Source organism: Oncorhynchus masou, chromosome 26 (assembly GCF_036934945.1).
Source record: "Oncorhynchus masou masou isolate Uvic2021 chromosome 26, UVic_Omas_1.1, whole genome shotgun sequence".
Classification (NCBI taxonomy): Eukaryota; Metazoa; Chordata; class Actinopteri; order Salmoniformes; family Salmonidae; genus Oncorhynchus; species Oncorhynchus masou.
This window is the reverse complement of record NC_088237.1, coordinates 16497605-16516635: the sequence shown is the minus strand read 5'-3', so window position 1 is coordinate 16516635 and position 19031 is coordinate 16497605.

The following is a 19031-nucleotide window of genomic DNA, read 5'->3' as shown; positions in this document are numbered from 1 at the left end:
GAATATGAGAGATAGTTGTCTGTTGACATGTTGTGTACTTCTCTCCTCTCGCTCATTCTCTCTGCTGCATGCTCCGCCAGAGGCAGTTCACTAAGGCAAAGGCTCTAAACTGAAATGACTTCGCATCCTCTCTACCTGACTGACGCACTGACTGGAGGAAAGGCAATAAAGTAACCAAAACAAACATCTAGAAAATATATCATATAAAAACAGATGTCTGGAATTCAAAATACAACCATTTGATAAAAAAAAGTGTTGATAAAAATAAATTGAACAGTAAAAAGTACAAACAATCATAATATACTACACATGTATGGATTAGTCTTTTTTTTCCATGTAAGGTTTCACCATTTAAATGTATTTATTTATTCATACAGAAAGTTATTGGACCAAACAACCAAGTTCTTATACCAAATATAAATATGACAAACAGACCTGCACTCACACACACGATTCCGTCTTTGAAATGAATTTGATATTTTCCTCGTTACATTATGTATTGACATTATCCACTGATTCCCCTACTATCTTAACATGGACTATACTGTATGGTTGAATAACCTCAGACCAGCCACGAAGCATATAGGCCTAATAACTCCTGAAGCTGGATTCCACCAATCATAGAGATAAGAAGAGGACCATCTGAGTCTGCTCATCCACCATAATGATTATATACATCCAGCAGGACACACATGGTCATGGTACAGTACCTATGGATGTTAGCCTGTTAAAACGACCATGAATCAAAATGGGAGACTATGTACACACAGTAGATGTGCTGATGGATGAGTGAAATGTTAGCCTTCGTGTAGATACAAAAGATAGGAAGGTGTGAATGGATACATGCACATATGTGACGCGATGTTACAGTGGAGGACATGTTAGCGTGAGTCGACTCCATGGAAATGGGATCTCGCACAATCAAGTCTCATCTGTTTGTATCGCTCATGTGTGGAGTGTTACAACTGGATGAGGTCAAGCCATCTGTTCCATTTCCTTTTAGATAGGGAACTGTTCGAACATCTGTTCACAGATTGGTATCATGATACTTGTTTTGATCATCACTGTAAGGATTGGTATCCACCTGGCCAAGCCCTGGATGAGAGTATAAACTAGGCTTTGTAGTGACAGAGACTCACAGGTGAACCAGTCTTAGGGAAGAGATAGGGCCTGAATAACCTACATTTACACTAAACTCTGTAGAGCCTAATGAACTAATACATTTACACTATAGAGCCTGATGAACAAATACATATACACTCTATAGAGCCTGATGACCCATTTCATTTACACTACACTCTGTAGGGCCTGAAGAACTAATACATTTACACTACACTCTGTAGGGCCTGAAGAACCAATACATTTACACTACACTCTGTAGGGCCTGAAAAACCAATACATTTACACTACACTCTGTAGGGCCTGAAGAACCAATACATTTACACTAGACGGTGTAGAGCATGAAGAACCAATAAATTTACACTACAACCTATAGAGCCTGAATAAGCAATATATTTACACTTGACTCTATAGAGCCCGAATAACCAATATATTTACACTAGACGCTATAGAGCCTGAAGAACCAATATATTTACACTAGCCTCTATAGAGCCCGAATAACCAATATATTTACACTAGACGCTATTGAGCCTGAAGAACCAATACATTTACACTGGACTCTATAGAGCCTGAAAAATGTACATTTACACTAGACTCCATAGAGCTTGAAGAAGCAATAGATGTACACTATATTCTATAGAGCCCGAAGAGCTAATACGTTTACGCTAGACTCTATAGAGCCGAAGAAGCAATACATTTACACTAGACTCTATAGAGCCTGAAGAAGCAATACATTTGCACTACACTCTATAGAGCCTGAAGAAGCTAAACATTTACAGTAGACTATTGAGCCTGATGAACCAATACATTTACACTAGACTCTATAGAGCCTGAAGAAGCAATACATTTAGACTCGACTCTATAGAGCCTGAAGGAGCAATACATTTACACTAGACTCTATAGAGCCTGAAGGAGCAATACATTTACACTAGACTCTATAGAGCCTGAAGAAGCAATACATTTACACTAGACTATTGAACCTGATGAACCAATACATTTACACTAGACTCTATAGAGCCTGAAGAAGCAATACATTTACACTAGACTCTACAGAGCCTGAAGAACCAGTACACTTATACTAGACTCTATAGAGCTTGAAGAAGCAAACCATTTACCATATATTCTATGGAGGGTAAAGCACCAATACATTTACGCACATGTACTAATCACTTTTGTGAAAGTTTGGTATTTTTCCTATCTTTCTCTTTCTTTCTTTCTTTGTGTGCCCCTTCTGTCGGCTTCTTTCTCTCCCTCTCACCCTCCTTTCTCTCTCTTTCCGTTTCACGCACGCACGCACGCACGCACGCACGCACGCACACACACACACACACACACACACACACACACACACACACACACACACACACACACACACACACACACACACACACACACACACACACACACACACTTCATTACTTCATTGACAACTTCATACTTCACTCAACAAAGTTTCATTTTCATCTGTAATTTGATTGAATGACCTTAGTCTAAATACATATTTGGGGTTAATGTTGAATATCTGCATTGGGATTTCTTCTCCATACATGAACAAGTCATGTACATTTCCTCCAAATTCTCCCTCCAAACGCCAGTCCCCCCTCCTTCCCCAAACACACACACACACACTCTCTCTCTCTCTCTCTCTCTCTCTCTTTTTCTCTCTCTCACACACACAAAGTACCAGCACAATCCATTAATTGAGACTAGTGCTGAGTAGGTTCCTACCACCAGCACCTTATCATGGCCCATGTTGGTTCCCTAGCATTGAGGAGCAGTGGAGTGTACCCAGGTTTCTTCTGCTGTATATTGTGAAATGGCTCTTGCATGGGTCGGGCCTCTAAAGGAGTCCATGAGCTTAACTGCACTTCTCACCAGTAGTTGATGTTCCAAACAGTGACTTTGGCACCACTTACCATTCCTACCACTCCTGAGGTTTTGGCAAGCGGTGCTCAACCTGGGAGCATGTTTGGCTCATTACTGTTCTTGTGGAAAATACTTTGTGTGTGTGTGTGTGTGTGTGTGTGTGTGTGTGTGTGTGTGTGTGTGTGTGTGTGTGTGTGTGTGTGTGTGTGTGTATGTGTTAGCTATTAACAGAATTAAGGTCAAGATTAAAGGATCTAGCGCTCAAGCTACGGTCAACGGGGCGTGATCAAAGAGTAGAGCTGAGGCAGAAAGAACCAACCCACACAGGTACAGAACACACAGGATGCTGTACAGTACAGTACTCTTACCTACAGCACAGCAACATAATGTATTAGGCACTGGGAGTTTCCTCTGCACTCTGCCAAGACCTACTGATGTTGCCACGTACTTTAAGTAAGGTGAATAGATAGATCAGCTACAATACGTTTTTCGTCATATAATTCTAATGGAATTATAGTTTAGATAAATAGAGTCAGACTTCTCTGGGATTTGAGGAGAAAAGCATTCATGAAATGCAAAACTCTTTAGATTTAGACTTCATGGCTTCACAAGTTCTCACTTCACCTTTTCTCTTTCATATAACCACAGTCCACACCAAAGACTTTACAATACAAAATATGGTAGGCTTTGTTTTAGGTCCACACCTCATTGTACTTCCCAGGGAGCACAACTTATATTTTCACCTAAATCACCATTAACAACAATCAACGACCCCATAAACGCCCTGCTGACCGGCCAAAACTAACATTTCCCAATCAATCTAATTTTATTCCTACATTACTACATTAATTACAGCTGTAAACAAGACTCTACCTCCTTCGTGATGCCATTAACGTTGAACCCCCCTTAATCTACTGGTCTGATCTGGAAACAAACTTCCTGTTGTTGGACTGGGTTGTTATTGTTTCTCCCCTCTCTCATAGGCTATGTCCGGAACGGAAAATGCATAAAGCATGTTAAATACGTCTCGGCCAAAACGTTTTATGACAGAACCCTGAAGTGGAAAGAGGAGAAGAAATGGAACATGGCGGGCATGGCGGCGCTGGTGTTTGCTTTAGATGGTTATTTAAACTTTTCTTTGGCCGGCAGCAGGCGCCAAGGGGGAGAACAGATCGAACAGAGGGCCTATCAATTACTGACCCCAGTGGTTAACCTCTGCACAGTCCCTAGACTGGACCCCCAGTCTCTGTTCCCTATGGAGCACACAAACACACCAACACACACACACACACACACACACACACACACACACACACACACACACACACACACACACACACACACACACACACACACACACACACACACAGGTTAACCCTGGACCTGATCCCAAATTGGACATTCATTTCTTAATGCATTTTGGGTCCTGTGGGTACTGTCCTAAGGAGCAGTGCACTGAGGACCTTACTGCCAACTATCATACCAAGATTGAGTGACTGTGTGTGTGTGTGTGTGTGTGTGTGTGTGTGTGTGTGTGTGTGTGTGTGTGTGTGTGTGTGTGTGTGTGTGTGTGTGTGTGTGTGTGTGTGTGTGTGTGTGTGTGTGTGTGTGTGTGTGTAATCAGTATGTGCGTGTGTGTGTGTGACACCACAGACACTAATCACAAAATAAAGGAGGCGAGGAGGCCGCCAGTGTAAACAACACCTACTCTCTTTCTTTTTCCCTTTCGCTCTCTCTCTCTCGTTCATTTGTTCCCTCTTTCACCTTGATTCTACCTCTGAGTAAAGGACTAGCGGCATCTATGGCGACTTCGACCATCGGAAAGTAAAATTAAGCCGTCATCAATTAATAGCAGTAAGGTCCTCCGCTTAGTCAGGCCTTTGATGGGTTGTTATTGCTATGTCTGAGGCTGGAGGAAGGGACGGAGGAGGACGGTGATCGACAGGCGCTCTAGGACCATAATGGAGATAATGAATATTGACACATTGTTTTCTGCCCTAGCAATACCTCATACACATCTATAAACAATGACATACACATCAGTCTGCTGGTGTATATGAGCAGCAGCCAAACACAAACAACCAACAAGCCGGTGCTTTCAGTGGGGTATGAAATGGAAAATGATCACAATGGCTATTTTATTTTATTTAACCTTTATTTAACTAGGCAAATCAGTTAAGAACAAATTCTTATTTACAATGGCGTCCTACCAAAAGGCAAAAGGCCTCCTGGGATTAAAATATATATATATAGGACAAGACACACATCACGAAAAGAGAGACAACACTACAGAAAGAGAGACCTAAGACAACAACATAGCAATGCAGCAACACAGTACCAACACAACATGACAACATAATGGTATTAACCCAACATGGCAGCAGCACAACATGGTAGCAGCATAAAACATTGTACAAACTTGATTGGGCACAGACAACAGCACAAAGGGCAAGAAGATAGAGCCAACGATACATCACGCAATGCAGCTTCAACTGTCAGTAAGAGTGTCCTTGATTGAGTCTTTGAATGTAGAGATTGAGATAAAACTATTCTAGAGGTTCCACACTAATGGGGAAAATAATAGTATGCGGGGGGTGAGAGGTGAGCCTGAACCCCTCTGTGAGCTTTCAAGTTCCTTGGTGTCCACATCACCAACGAACTATCATGGTCCAAACATACCAAGACAGTCGTGAAGAGGGCATGACAACACCTTTTCCCCCTCAGGAGACTGAAAAGATTTGGCATGGGCCCCCAGATTCTCAAAAGGTTCAACAGCTGCACCATCGAGAGCATCCGGTTGCATCACCGCCTGGTATGGCAACTGCTCGGCATCTGACCGTAAGGGGCTACAGAGGGTAGTGCGAACGGCCGAGTACATCACTGGGGCCAAGATTCCTGCCATCCAGGACCTGTATAATAGGTGGTGTCAGAGGAAAGCCCATAAAATTGTCAGGGACACAAGTCACCCAACTTATAGACTGTTTCTTCTGCTACCACACGGCAAGTGGTACCGGAGCGGCAAGTCTAGGACCAAAAGACTCCTCAACAGCTTCTATCCCCAAGCAATTAGACTGCAGAACAATTCATAAAAATCGCCACAGGACAATTTACATTGACCCCCCCCCCCCCCGACCACTGTTGCTATTCGCTGTTTGTTTGTTACCTATGCATAGTCACTTCACCCCCACCTACAGTTGAGGTCGGTAGTTTAAATACACTTCGGTTGGAGTCATTAAAACTCGTTTTCCAACCACTCCACAAAATTCTTAACAAACTATAGTTCTGGCAAGTCGGTTAGGACTTATCTACTTTGTGCATGACACAAGTCATTTTTCCAACAATTGTGTACAGACAGATTATTTCACTTATAACTCACTGTATCACAATTCCAGTGGGTCAGAAGTTTACATACACTAAGTTGACTGTGCCTTTAAACAGCTTGGAACACTACAGAAAATTATGTCATGGCTTTAGAAGCATCTGATAGGCTAATTGACATAATTTGAGTGAATTGGAGGTGTACCTTTGGATGTATTTCAAAGCCTAACTTCAAACTCAGTGCCTCTTTGCTTGACATCATGGGAAATCAAAAGAAATCAGCCAAGACCTCAGAAAATAAATTGTAGACCTCCACAAGTCTGATTCATCCTTGGGAGCAATTTCCAAACACCTGAAGGTACCACGTTCATCTGTACTAACAATAGTACGCAAGTAAAAACACCATGGCCATCATACCGCTCAGGAAGGAGATGCGTTCTGTCTCCTAGAGATGAACGTATTTGGTGTGAAAAGTGCAAATCAATCCCAGAACAACAGCAAAGGACCTTGTGAAGATGCTGGAGGAAGCAGGTACAAACGTATCTATATCCACAGTAAAACGAGTCCTATATCGACATAACCTGAAAGGCCGCTCAGCAAGGAAGAAGCCACAGCTCCAAAACCGCCATAAAAAAAGCCAGACTACGGTTTGCAACCGCACATGGGGACAAAGATTGTACTTTTTGGAGAAATGTCCTCTGGTCCGAGGAAACAAAAATCTAACTTTTTGGCCATAATGACCATCGTTATTTCTGGAGGAAAAAGGGGGAGGCTTGCAAGCCGAATAACACCATCTCAACCATGAAGCACGGGGGTGGCAACATCATGTTGTGGGAGTGATTTGCTGCAGGAGGGGCTGGTACACTTCACAAAATAGATGGCATCACTAGGAAGGAAAACAATGTGGATATATTGAAGCAACATCACAAGACATCAGTCAGGAAGTTAAAGCTTGGTCACAAATGGGTCTTCCAAATGGACAATGACCCCAAGCATACTTCCAAAGTTGTGGCAAAATGGCTTAAGGACAACAAAGTCAAGGTATTGGAGTGGCCATCACAAAGCCCTGACCTCAATCCTATAGAAAAGTTGTGGGCAGAACTGAAAAAGCTCAGTTACACCAGCTCTGTCAGGAGGAATGGGCCAAAAATACCCCAACTTATTGTGGGAAGCTTGTGGAAGGCTACCCTAAACGTTTGACCCAAGTTAACCAATTTAAAGGCAATGCTACCAAATACTAATTGAGTGTATGTAAACTTCTGACCCACTGGGAATGTGATGAAAGAAATAAAAGCTGAAATACATCATCATCTCTATTATTCTGGCATTTCACAGTCTTAAAATAAAGTGTTGATCCTAACTGACCTAAGTCAGCGAATTTTTACTAGGATTAAATGTCAGGAATGGGGAAAAACTGAGTTTAAATGTATTTGGATAAGATGTATGTAAACGTTCGACTTCAACTATACATGTAGAGATTATCTCAACTAGTAACACAATAAGAATAACACTGGCACCGAGTGGGTACAACACACACTGACTCGGTGCCAGTGTTATTCGTATTGTGTTACTTTTTATTTTAGCATACTTGGTATGTTGGTTAAGGATTTGTAAGTAAGCATTTTATGGTAAAGTTTACACTTGGTGTATTCGGTGCATGTGGCAAATAATGTTGGATTTGATTTGATTTGAGCAGCGGGCCGAGGGAAAGGAGTGAGGGGTGAGTCTCTACCTCTGTCTGGGTCACTGGTAGTTCATTTGGTCTCCCTGGTCCTGGTACTACCCTCATAGCCTTCCATGGAGCAATTACTTCTGATCCCAGCAGACCAATAGTTTCTGTGTGGGACAGAGGGGAGTGAAGTAAAGGGTGAGGGGAGGTAGAAGGTGAGAGGGTGAGGAGGGGAGAAAGTGGGGGTCAAATGACCTAGTCGCTGTCACCCCTCAATTAATGTATTAGAGGGGGCAAAGGTTACATAAATAGCTTCCTCTCTTTGGTGGGAGTGGGTAGGGCCAGGAATACCAGGAAGCTCTGTTTTTATTAGTTTGGAATGAGTGGGGAGGGGTTTGGGGCCTGACTATTGAGTGGTTATCACATGGGTTATCACCTGGAAGAGAATGGCAGAGTTGGGTGAGTGGGGGGCGTTAGCCACTTGCATGAGGGAGGGGAAAGTGACTGCTTTGAAAAAACAGAAACTCTGTGGATTTGCCACGAAAAATCCATATTATTTAACATTTGAATATAAATACCTGTTGAATTCTGATGGAAAAATATCGCCTGAAACACATTATCTCTGCATTGACACACCCTCCCAACACTCCTTTCTACGTGATAAATCACTCAAATCACTCAAACCATCCTTTCCCCTTTTTCCCTCCAGAAAAGGAACAATAATGGATATATTACATGGCTGACCTGTATGTTCAGAAATAATCCCCCTGGCTTGACTGTGAATTGTAAGTAACAGAAGTTGTGTTTGGATAGAGGCCCCGGCCTGGGGAAAGGCAATACAAACGCATGCCACAGTGGGGTCTATACAAGCCCATACTCTGTATTCACTCTAATGCCGCAATAAATGGTGCGCTATGGGGGATTTCATCTGACGAATGGAGGTGTCACACATCTTTGTCTTCTCTCTCTCTCAATTTCAATTCAATTCAAGGGATTTATTGTCATGGGAAACATACATTTCAAATGTCATATTATGTCTATATATAGTGTTGTAGTGATGTGCAAATAGTTATAGTACAAAAGGGAAAATAAATAAACACAAATATGGGTTGCACTTAAAATGCTGTTTGTTCTTCACTGGTTGCCCTTTTCTTGTGGCAACAGGTTACAAATCTAGCTGGTGTGATGGCACACTGTGGTATTTCACCCAGTATAGTTTATCAGAATTGGGTTTGTTTTTAAATTCTTTGTGGATCTGTGTAACTGAGGGAAATATGTGTCTCTACTATGTTTCTCTAAATGGTTCAGGTAGCCTTCCACAAGCTTCCCCCAATAAGTTGGGTGAATGTTGGCCCATTCCTCCTGACAGAGCTTGTGTAACTGAGTCAAGTTTGTAGGCCTCCTTGCTCGCACACGCGTTTTCAGTTCTGCCCACAAATGTTCTATAGGATGGAGGTCAGGGCTTTGTGATGGTCACTCCAAAACCTTGACTTTGTTGTCCTTAAGCCATTTTGCCACAACTTTGGAAGTATGCTTGGTGTCATGAGATGTTGCTTTAATGTATCCACATCATTTTTCCTCTTCATGATGCCATCTAGTTTGTGAAGTGCACCAGTCCCTCCTGCAGCAAATCACCCCAACATGATGCTGCCACCCCGTGCTTCAAGGTTGGGATTGTGTTCTTCGGCTTGCATACCTCCTTTTTCCTCCAAACATAACGATGGTCATCATGGCCAAACAGTTCTATGTTTGTTTCATCAGACCAGAGGACATTTCTCCAAAAAGTACGATCTTTGTCCCCTTGTGCAGTTGCAAACCGTAGTCTGGCTTTTTTTATGGCAGTTTTGGAGCAATGGCTTCTTCCTTGCTGGGATTGATTTGCACTTTTCTCACTATAGAATGTTCATCTCTAAGAGACAGAACACATCTCCTTCCTGAGTGGTATGACAGCTGCGTGGTCCCATGGTGTTTATACTTGCTTACTATTGTTTGTACAGATGAATGTGGTACCTTCAGGCATTTGGAAATTACCTGAAGTTACCACGAGTTTTAATGACTCCAACCTAAGTGTATGTAAACTGCTGACTTCAACTGTATATATTTATAATTGGCCTATTTTGCATGTTATTTTGGCATTCATCCATGTTACATATCAGTTTGCAAGCAACGTAAAAAACAAACATTCAATGAGTTAATAAAGCTGCATACAAATATGATCTATTGAGTGAGGCAGCTCCAAAAGGCAGGTTTTTAGCCAATTCAGTGCTTTCTGTGGTCGAGGGGCAGCCAGCAAAAGCACAGGCGTAGACGTTGGTCATTTTCTCTAGTTGATATGGGATTGGCTTAGTGTTCTGTCACTCATGGGGACGCTACGTCACCGCAGAATCTTCAAGGAGAGCTAGGCAGTTCAAGTCGGACGTCAAATCACGTCATATCTAACATAGCTTTAATTGGACTGATCATGTCAACATCATACTTTCAAAATCTTAACTGGCGAGCTAGCTAGCTAGACCGGTAATCATCATCACGAATCATGTTGACAATCTACTGGTAAATCCTTTTAAATCCTTGTAAGGTGAAGAGAAATGTAACCCTCGTCGTTGGGAGATAGAGAGGAGGACCAAGGTGCAGCGTGGTAAGTATTCATATTCTCTTTTAATGAAAACGAATACTCCAACAAAAACAACAAAACACGAGAACGAAACAAAAACAATCCTGAAGGGTGAAATACAAACACAGAACAGAAAATAATCACGAAACACAATAGAAAACAGGCTCCCTAAATATGGTTCTCAATCAGGGACAACGATTGACAGCTGCCTCTGATTTAGAACCATACCAGGCCAAACACAGAAATAGCAATTAATAGAAAAACTAACATAAACAGCCCACCCAACTCACCCCCTGACCGTACTAAAACAAAGACATAACCAAAAGAACTAAGGTCAGAACGTGACAAGAAATCACTTTTTGACTTTCTGACATGGTGTACAGGGATAAAACTATAAGAACGTCCCCTGTTCTGGATTACGTCGCCGTCAATTCAAAAGTGCTGAGCAAATAGGCATATCTTTCATAAGAGCTCGCTCATTAATGTCTTAATCAAAAATACGTCTATCTCTTATGGCATAGTTTGTAGTTCTCAATTGTAACATTGTTCATATGGGTCTCTCATTACTCTCTATTTCATAATTTTAGGCAATGTTGGAATAACACATTTCATTGGGTTGCTTACTTTGTGTGTTATAAATAGCTCATGTGCTTTTATCTATGAGGAGGGGATACTATATAATGTTGTTGGGTCTGTAACCATGAGGAAGTGATACTATATACTGTTGTTGTGTCTGTAACCATGAGGAGGGGATACTATATATTGTTGTTGGGTCTGTAACCATGAGGAGGGGATACTATATAATGTTGTTGTGTCTGTAACCATGAGGAGGGGATACTATATAATGTTGTTGTGTCTGTAACCATGAGGAGGGGATACTATATAATGTTGTTGTGTCTGTAACCATGAGGAGGGGATACTATATAATGTTGTTGTGTCTGTAACCATGAGGAGGGGATACTATATAATGTTGTTGTGTCTGTAACCATGTACTATATAATGTTGTTGTGTCTGTAACCATGAGGAGGGGATACTATATAATGTTGTTGTGTCTGTAACCATGAGGAGGGGATACTATATAATGTTGTTGTCTGTAACCATGTACTGTAACCATGAGGAGGGGATACTATATAATGTTGTTGTGTCTGTAACCATGAGGAGGGGATACTATATAATGTTGTTGTGTCTGTAACCATGAGGAGGGGATACTATATAATGTTGTTGTGTCTGTAACCATGAGGAGGGGATACTATATAATGTTGTTGTGTCTGTAACCATGAGGAGGGGATACTATATAATGTTGTTGTCTGTAACTGAGGAGGGGATACTATATAATGTTGTTGGGTCTTTAACTATGAGGAGGGGATACTATATAATGTTGTTGTGTCTGTAACCATGAGGAGGGGATACTATATAATGTTGTTGGGTCTGTAACCATGAGGAGGGGATACTATATAATGTTGTTGGGTCTTTAACTATGAGGAGGGGATACTATATAATGTTGTTGGGTCTTTAACTATGAGGAGGGGATACTATATAATGTTGTTGGGTCTTTAACTATGAGGAGGGGATACTATATAATGTTGTTGGGTCTTTAACTATGAGGAGGGGATACTATATAATGTTGTTGTGTCTGTAACCATGAGGAGGGGATACTATATAATGTTGTTATGTCTGTAACCATGAGGAGGGGATACTATATAATGTTGTTATGTCTGTAACCATGAGGAGGACTGTTTGAACTGTTTCTCTGCCAGACAAGGCTCCACTGATAGTCAGGTGTAGCGGTGGTAAGGATTCACTCCATGGTGCTGAAAAGAAAGCTCTGCTGTTGGGACATCTTTATGTAGGCCTTAACAGTTTGTGGGCACCGCTTTTCACCGTTATAGTGCAACTAATGTATTGTTTAGGGTCTTTTAGTGGCTTTGCAGACATGCATCTAATAAAATTGGTTGTTTGCCCCACCAAGATTTAAATGCTAAAATCGCGACTGTGAAAGAGTCATATAATTCCCTAGAGGGCGGTGGTTAATTCTCTCCAGAGTAAAGTTTGGTTTTTCAACACTAACACGGGGTGACAAACGGCAGGGTAAATGCCTTCACCGACACAAACGGCAGGGTAAATACCTTCACAGACACAAACAGCAGGGTAAATACCTTCACCGACACAAACGGCAGGGTAAATACCTTCACCGACACAAACGGCAGGGTAAATACCTTCACAGACACAAACAGCACTTGTGGGGTCCAACAAGAACAAGTGTTACACTTCATTGCTTCAAGTCAATCATTCTCAAATTATAATCACAACCAGGAGCCCATTACACATCTAAGTGTGTGTGTGTGTGTGTGTGTGTGTGTGTGTGTGTGTGTGTGTGTGTGTGTGTGTGTGTGTGTGTGTGTGTGTGTGTGCGTGCGTGCGTGCGTGCGTGTGTGTGTGTGTGTGTGTGTGTGTGTGTTTTGAAGGGGTTGTTAGGGCCATGCTGTATTAAGGTTGAGGGCAGAAATGCACACAGAGGGACAATGAGTCTGTCTCGGGTTTGACTAAACTTTGAAGTCAGGGCAGTTTTCTCTTTGAGGTGGTCTTTCCTGCTTCTGAACAACGCTAATCAGCCATGAAGAGAACACTCTCACACCGTGGTCGACCGGGCATCGCTGCTGATGTTTCCCTCAGTGTTGAAGTGGAGGGAGTGGTACTACTGATTAGAATAGCCAGGGTAAACACATTCAATTGATTCTAAGATGAGGAGTGCAATTGAAATATAGTCCTTTTGATGCTTTGGTTGTCGTCAAATAACAATATATGGTTCATTTCCTGAGAGTGTCACAACTGAGGCTGAAGGATGTTTTGGTATTATGATGTCCAACATCAGAAATAGTATTACTGACATGGAAGGAGAAGTGAGATGATGAAGCAGAGAGAGACAGACAGAGAGAAGGAGAGAAAGACAGAGAGAGAGGGAGAGAGAGAGAGAGCTAGGAAGAAAGGTGGAGGGCGAGAGAGATGAGAGACAGACAGAGAGCGAGAAAGCGAAAGAGAGACGGTCAGAGAGAGCGGGATAGAGGCATACAGGGATAGAGAGAGGAAGTGGGGGCAGGGGAGGCAGGGGAGGCGGGGGAGGCAGGGGAGGCTGGGCTGGGAGAGGCATAGACAGTTGAGTCATATTTCAGGCCTGATTGGAACTGACAAAGTGTTATTGGAGGACTCAGTCCCCACAGCATTGTTTGCTTTAGAAAGTCAGGGCCCGATTTGTTATGACTGAACAACATTAGTGAGATCGGAAGTATGGACAGTCTGGGGAGCACGGCATGTCTGTCTGCACATAGAGAAAGGGGAAGGGGGGAGAGGGGTGCAGAGGACAGAGAGCAAGTTTGAAGGGAGGACAGAGAGATACGTTGAGGGAGGGAAGCATAGAGATGCATTCATCTCTCAATTCAACAACAGCTATGTTTTTCCTCCACTAGAGAGACACATTTAGTAGAAAACAGAAGAATGATGTTTGGGTAACTATGTGGCAACAGGGACTATATTACATCATGGACATCTGGTAATCACAGACTGGTGTTCCCCAGGAAGGTGTTCCCCAGGAGAACAGTTTTAGAACATACAGTACTAGGAGGTATCCCATATAGCTGAAGCTCAGAGGAAAACACCACAGGTAGAAGCTTGGTCGTCGTCACTAACACTTGGCACTATACATCTTTTATGGACGTGGCTCAATTGAATAGCCAATGGAAGCAACTGTGAACACAATTAATTGGCGTTAAAACATGTTGCATCCAACATTAGGCATTGTAGCGAATGTTGCGTTGAGAAACACAATGGCTACCAGAGCAGGGCGCTGTCTATCAAGGCTCCTCTCGCACATGTTTTTGTAATTAATGGACAGTGTTGGGAGGCTAAGCCCACTGTATTTGACTAACCTCACTCTGACCCCTCACACCAACACTGAAACAGAACAAAGAGAGACAGGGGAAAGAGGGAGAGAGGAAGGAGGGGAGGATGGGAGGAAAGGGAGGGGCACTGCGCTGTATTTTGACCTGATGAGTAGGGGTACCATAGGCTGGGGTAGCAACAGTTCACAGGTTCATTTAGCGGGGCTGCGATACTCTGTTCTGTATGGGCAGGGAGACCCTCATTTAACAGATGGAGAGGGCCCAAAAGCACTGTGCTTTACATTTGGGAGAGAGAGAGAAAGAGAGAGAGAGAGAGAGAGAGAGAGAGAGAGAGAGAGAGAGAGAGAGAGAGAGAGAGAGAGAGAGAGAGAGAGGAGAGAGAGAGAGAGAGAGGGAGAGAGAAGAGAAAGAGAGAGAGAGAGAGAGAGAGAGGAGAGAGAGAGAGAGGGAGAGGGAGAGAGAGAGAGAGAGAGAGAGAGGGAGAGAGGGAGAGGGAGAGAGAGGGAGAGGAGAGAGAGAGACAATTCCCACTATTGATCCTACTATTATTATTGCTGTTGGTCTATATGTGTACTTTGACAATGTACGTAAAAGACATATAGACAGATTAAAGGTGAGAGGTAGATGGAGAGAGATGGATAAAGGAAAAGAGACAGGGGAGCTGAGGAGAGACAGTAAACAGAAAGTGAGAGAGAGATAGAGAACGCTCCACTTTGGATCATGATGGCAGTTGTATTGCACCTTGGCTCTGGCATAGTGCAAAGCCCTTTCTGCGGGTGGAAGAGAAATCCAGCGGGCCTGGAGCAGGGAGACAGCCAGGAACAGAGATGCCTGACGGATCTCACAGAAAGAGAAGTGAGGAAGGCAACGAGGTGAGGACACAGAGCGGCACACAGCCCAGAGAGAGAGGATGGGAGAGAGAGAGAAAGAAAGAGAAAGAGAAGCGGGAGAAGAAGAGAGAGAGAGAGAAGGGGGAGAAGAAGAGATAGAGAGGGAGAGAGAGAGAGAGAGTGAGCTCAGAACGACGGACTGCTGTGTACTAATATAAAACCATAGGACCACATAACAAAATTGTAGATATGACACCGTACATGTATTCCTGGAACATTATATTGTCATTGCATTGTCCCTCAAATAACGTCTAATATCTGAAGTGCTCTGCAGTTCAGCATAAATGGCCATGCTCTACCATGACAATGTTATGTCAATTTTAGATTATGTGTGAAGAGTTCAAACAGTGTCATTCCATACACCAGGGTCATAAGACAACAGTCATCTTAAACACCTCCCAAAGGAATCCCTTCATATCCGCCTATCCCCCTGTTTTTCCTAGTGCGTCTATGGGCGGGGTCTGCTTACAGGGGAGATAAGTAAAAAATTAACCCCTGAATGGGTTCCCTGGCCGGGTCACGGGGTCGTGGCGGGGTCTGCGTGGAGGTGGAGTGATCTGGAGGTGATTAGGCTAATGTAATTAGGGGTGATACGACACGCTAGCCAGCCCAGGTGTGAGGAGCCCAGGAGCCCCTTATCGCTGGCTGAGCACGGAGCACAGCCTGATGAGTTTTTAAGGACAAACAGAGGATGGAGGAGGGAGGAAAGGAGGAGAAGAGAGGTGAGGAGGGGAAGGAATTGCTGCTGAGTCTGGTTCTCACTCGCAACACTGTCCCATAGTACTTTTGGCCAGGCCCAGAGTGAGACATACAGGACAGTATGAGAGATCCTCGTGTGTCTTGGTCATGTTACAAGGAGGGTGCCATTACTTACTGTAAGTAAGGCACAACCCACCCCCCTCACCATTTTATTTGTTGTTATCTCCAGTGTTGGGGAGTAGTGAACTACATGTAGTTCAACTAGTAATTTAACTTAATTTTGCAGTAGCTTGGTGTTAGTTTAACTCAATTCAAATGTTGGTAGTATTTTCAGTAGTTTTTTGCTAGGAACTCCACAATACTTTTTTTCAACAATAAAATAACATACGTGTGTGAAGTAAGCAAGAATTTCCATTCTTTTTATGCATCAGACCTGCCTAATCCTCACTGAAACAGTTTGTGGCCCTTTACACTCATACCTCCTGGGAATTAGGCAACTTTTGCACATTTGTTGTGATCTGAGTGAAGGAAATGCTGTAAAATGAGAGGACTTGATGAATTTTAAAAGATGAAACATTGAGGATTATAATACCACTTTGACGTGAAGGTGTGTAGTCTGGCCCAGGAGTGTGAAGGTGAACGGAAAGGCTCTGGAACAACGAACCACCCTTGCTGTCTCTGCCTGGCCGGTTCCCCTCTTTCCACGGGGATTCTCTGCCTCTAACCCTATTACAGGGGCCGAGTCACTGGCTTACTAGGGCTCTTTCATACCGTCCCTAGGAGGGTGCGTCACTTGAGTGGGTTGAGTCACTGATGTGATCTTCCTGTCTGGGTTGGCGCCCCCCCTTGGGTTGTGCCGTGGCGGAGATCGTTGTGGGCTATACTCTGCCTTGTCTCAGGATGGTAAGTTGGTGGTTGAAGAAATCCCTCTAGTGGTGTGGGGGCTGTGCTTTGGCAAAGTGGGTGGGGTTATATCCTTCCTCCTTGGCCCTGTCCGGGGGTGTCATCGGATGGGGCCACAGTGTCTCCTGACCCCTCCTGTCTCAGCCTACAGTATTTATGCTGCAGTAGTTTATGTGTCGGGGGGTAGGGTCAGTTTGTTATATCTTTATACTTCTCCTGTCCTATCCGGTGTCATGTTTGAATTTAAGTATGCTCTCTCTAATTCTCTCTTTTTCTCGTTCTTTCTCTCTCTTTCGGAGGACCTGGTCCCTAGGACCATGCCTCAGGACTACCTGGCATGATGACTCCTTGCTGTCCCCAGTCCACCTGGCCATGCTGCTGCTCCAGTTTCAACTGTTCTGCCTGTGATTATTATTATTTGACCATGCTGGTCATTTATGAACATTTGAACATCTTGGCCATGTTCTGTTATAATCTCCACCCGGCACAGCCAGAAGAGGACTGGCCACCCCACATAGCCTGGTTCCTCTCTAGGTTTCTTCCTAGGTTTTGGCGTTTCTAGGGAGTTTTTCCTAGCCACCGTGCTTCTACACCTGCATTGCTTGCTGTTTGGGGTTTTAGGTTGAGTTTCTGTACAGTACTTTGAGACATCAGCTGATGTAAGAATTCTATATAAATAAATTTGATTTGATTTGACGTCATACAAGCAAGCCAAACACCCGTGAGTCCAAATGTGCACTTCACATCTCCAAATCATAAAACTGTCATATACCCTGTCAAAGTTTATGACATGTTGTTGCACCCAGGTTGTTCTGACCAGAATGAGCCTATGTTTGTTTAATAATGTGAAGAAAATGAACTGCAGCACACACACTGACTCCTGAGTGTATGCACTTAGGAGCCACGACTCCTCTCTTTGCCCACCAACAGTACAATCTGTTTCTCTGAATTGCCTTGTGAAAGCCTAACACTGTAAGATGGTATATTACAACTAGCGAGCCATGTTGACAATAGAAATAGCGAACAAAACAACTACAAGTGTGCTTGCTCTAGTTCCCCAATGGCACAGCTAGGAAACCTGCTCTATAACCAGTGGCGACCCGTCATTCAGAGCCCCACTTGTTTTGAGCTCCTCATTGGTCATTGGACATAAACACTACACAACATTACACAACAAGTTGGAAATTCAACAATGAGAGGTTTGGAAAGAACTCAGTGGCTAACTGTGAGTTCAAGACAACTGGGAAGTCAGGAAAAACGAGCTACGACTGAGAAAATACATTTTGAACTCCGAGTTGTAAATACAGCATCTTTCTCTTTGATGACATCATTTTCCCACGATGGACCGCCGCGCCACTTTCCTGTTCACCACCACATGAGTCCAAAGATGTCTTATGCTGCTTCATAAATTATGTAGGATGCCATAGAGACATGTATACTGTAGCTAATAAAGTAATACCAAGTGTATTACTAAGTGTTATAAGCTCTTAGTAGCCCATGTGCATCACCCTAATAATTTGGGTCTATTTTCACCAAAGCGGTATTGTAAACACATCACCGGTGTGGGCTTGTTTGCCTATCACCTGTTTAGGAGAAATGTATTCATCGAATATTGTAAGAGCTTTCATCGTCTGTTTCTATGTAAGAACAGCCCATGTTCTGAATTCTGTCGCTGTACATTTAAAAAGTGGTAAACAAATAGTTATATTGACTACATCTGTCGTCTCTCGCTCATTAATGTCTTAATTGAAATCATGGATTGCCTCTTATCTGCTTGTCGTCCCATTATGCCATAGTTTGTACATCTCAATTATCAGTAGAAACCACATCAGTTTAAGCAAGTCAGCCATATCAGCTATGTTTTTTTAAAGACAGTAAATGAGGCTGAATTAACTGTTTCACTGCCAGACAAGGCTTCGCTAATAGCCAGTTCTAGCAGTAGTAAGGTGTTGGGACTGCTGTTGGGACAGCTTTATGTAGGTCCTAACAGTTTGTGGGCAGCGTTTGTCACCGTTGTAATTAATGTATTGTTTAGTGTTGTGGCTTTGCTGGCATGCATC